General features: G+C 39.9%; 1 non-coding gene across 1 annotated transcript; it reads left to right on the top strand.

The window, feature by feature from the left end:
• The first annotated feature begins 2,796 nt into the window (after window positions 1-2,796).
• On the top strand, window positions 2,797-2,900 carry LOC130937539 (small nucleolar RNA R71). Its single transcript, XR_009068754.1, has one exon. It is a non-coding gene; the product is annotated as a small nucleolar RNA R71 (small nucleolar RNA).
• Window positions 2,901-3,337: the final 437 nt, after the last annotated feature.

Consider the following 3,337-nt stretch of genomic DNA (forward strand, 5'->3'; position numbering starts at 1 on the left):
GTTCTAATACTCAAAAGTAGACCCAAAAGTCTTAAAATGGTGTTATAGAAGCTTACACCCTTGTTGGTAAGGTAGAATAGTTGAAAACAAGTATATTTGAGAAATAGGAAGTGTGCGGCCGCACAGGGGTCTGTGCGTGCGCACGCCCAAGAAATTTTAAAATGTGTGCGTATGCACAGGGGTGTGCGTATGCACAGGTGGCAAAACTTACAGAATCTGTTCACTCGCACAACCTGTGCCAGCGCCCCTAACAGACCGGCCTTGGCAACGAGTGCGTCCGTGATAAACCCCGATTCCGTGGTTTATCTTGTACTTATTTTAGGGAATTTTATCACCTTTTCCCACATATATTCAATAAAATAGCATTGTTTTGTAATTCTCCCTCAGTTTGTACTTATATGTAAAAAACATGCTTTTTAGGCCCTTAAATTAGTGATTTTGATTCACCTTAATTCCATTTGATGCCTTGATGTGTTTGTTAGTGATTTCAGGTCCATAAGGCAAGTATTGGATGGAGAAGTGAAGAGAAAAAGCATGCAAAGTTGAGAATGCATGAAAAAACAAGGATTGGGAATGCATCAGTGGACGCGCACATGTACCAGGTCCGCGCGCACAAAAGTGACGTCGCATGGCGACACGTACGCGTACATTGCGCATACCCGTGGATAGAGAAATCGCCAAACGGCGCGAACACGTGCATGACGCGTACGCGTCGATGCTCGCACGTGACTCACTTAAAGGCAAAATCCTGAGGGCAATTTCTAAGCTGCCCAGTCCTAATTCCAACCCATTCCTGAAGCTATTTCATGCAGAATTCAAGCTTGAGCAAGGGGGGAGCACTTAGTTAGTCAACATGAGCCTTTAGTTAGTTTTCTAGAGAGAAAAGCCCCCTCTTCTCTCTAGATTTAGGTTAGGATTAGGTTAAAGTCCCTTATATCTAAGTGTAATTTCTTGATTTCATCTTGATTCCTTTATGAGTTCTTGTTTCTACTCTTTTATTGTTCTTAGTTTTCTTGTCAATTTTACTTTTCTCTCTTCTATGTTGATGAACCTTTGTTGGATCTTGATTTCTTCTAATGCAATTTTATGTTTCCATGCTCTCTCTTGATGTTTACTTTCATTGATATTGTTGATTTATTATCCATGATGGTTACAAATCTTGCTACTTTCTTGCAATTGGTGATGTTTACTTTTCTTGCACTCTAGTTGTTTGATAAAATGTTCCCTTTAGTTTTTGAGTAGTCTTCTTTGCTCTTGGTTTAGGCTAAGGGAATTGAGTGACCTTGAGTCATTGGGTCTCAATGACTTGGTGATTTGAGAACCATTGGTGATCGATTTGATGCCCATTGACACTAACCCACTACTAATCTAATTAGTAGATAGGTTGGGACTTATGGGTTGATGTTGATCAAGCCATTTGATGTACTTCAAGCTTAGGAGTAGATATTACGTACTTAAAGCTTTTGGAGGTAGACTTAATGAGCTTGGTTCCTCATAATTGTCAATATATGATTTGTAGACAAGGATGGTGATCTAAATTACCTATGTCTAGCCAAGAGTATATTTCCTTTCTTTTATTAGTTAATTGTTCATTTACTTTCTTGTCCTTTATCAATCAAACCCCTTTGTTCCTTCATAGCCAATAATAGAACATTTCATTGCAATCCCTTGTGAGACGACCCGGAGTTTAAATACTCTGGTTAATTCTTAATTGGGGTTTGTTACTTGTGACAACCAAATTTTTGATTGGGAGGATTGTTTGTTGGTGTAGAACTATACTTGCAACGAGAATTCATTCATTTGTGTGAAATTCTATACCGACACGACAATTACCCTTAAATCTGTCCGCATAGGAAGAATAGTCTTCAGCTCATGAATGGCAGAAGGAGATTTAATGGAATCTCTATGGTCTCTATATGAGCCTCAGATTCCTTTGGATCCTTAATAGGAAACTCCTTCTTGCTTGAGGGACGTCCCAGGAGGTCTTCCTCACTAGGATTTTCGTCCTTCTCCTCCCTTGTGCATTCGGCCATATTGATTATATCAATGGCCTTGCACTCTCCTTTTGGATTCTCTTCTGTATTGCTTGGGAGAATACTGGGAGGAGTTTCAATGACTTTCTTACTCAGCTGGCCCACTTGTGCCTCCAGATTTCTGATGGAGGATCTTGTTTCACTCATGAAATTGAAAGTGGCCTTTGACAGATCAGATACTAGATTGGCTAAATTAGAAGTGTTTTGTTCAGAATTCTCTGTCTGTTGCTGAGAAGATGATGGGAAAGGCTTGCTATTGCTCAGCCTATTGCGTCCACCATTGTTAAAGCCTTGTTGAGGCTTTTGTTGATCCTTCCATGAGAAATTTGGATGATTTCTCCATGATGAGTTATAGGTGTTTCCATAAGGTTCACCCATGTAATTAACCTCTGCCATGGCAGGGTTCTCAGGATCATAAGCTTCTTCAGAAGCTGCCTCTTTAGTACTGTTGGATGCATGTTGTCATCCATTCAGATTTTGAAAGATCATGTTGACCTGTTGAGTCAACACTTTGTTCTGAGCCAATATGGCATTCAGAGCATCAATTTCAAGAACTCCTTTCTTCTGAGGTATCCCATTATTCACGGAATTTCTCTCAGAAGTGTACATGAATTGGTTGTTTGCAACCATGTCAATGAGTTCTTGAGCCTCTTCAGGCGTTTTCTTTAGGTGAATGGATCCACCTGCAGAATGGTCCAATGACATTTTCGAAAATTCAGATAGACCATAATAGAATATATCTAATATGGTCCATTCTGAAAACATGTCAGATGGACATCTTTTGGTCAGCTGCTTGTATCTTTCCCAAGCTTCATAGAGGGATTCACCATCTTTTTGTTTGAAGGTTTGAACATCCACTCTAAACTTGCTCAGCTTTCGAGGAGGAAAGAATTTATCCAAGAAGGTTGTGACCAGCTTATCCCAAGAGTCCAGGCTATCCTTAGGTTCTGAATCCAACCATATTCTAGCTCTGTCTCTTACAGCAAAAGGGAAAAGCATGAGTCTGTAGACTTCAGGATCAACTCCATTCGTCTTAACAGTCTCACAAATCTGCAAGAACTCAGTTAAAAACTGGTAAGGATCTTCAGATGGAAGTCCATAAAACTTGCAGTTCTGTTGCATTAAAGCAACTAGTTGAGGCTTAAGCTCAAAATTATTGGCTCCAATGGCAGGTATGGAGATGCTTCTTCCATCAAATTTGGACGTTGGCTTTGTGAAGTCACCAAGCATTCTCCTTGCATTATTATTATTTTCGGCTGCCATCTCCTTCTCTTGTTCTAATGTTTCTGAAAGGTTACCTTTAG

Source organism: Arachis stenosperma, chromosome 6, assembly GCF_014773155.1.
Source record: "Arachis stenosperma cultivar V10309 chromosome 6, arast.V10309.gnm1.PFL2, whole genome shotgun sequence".
Taxonomy (NCBI): domain Eukaryota; kingdom Viridiplantae; phylum Streptophyta; class Magnoliopsida; order Fabales; family Fabaceae; genus Arachis; species Arachis stenosperma.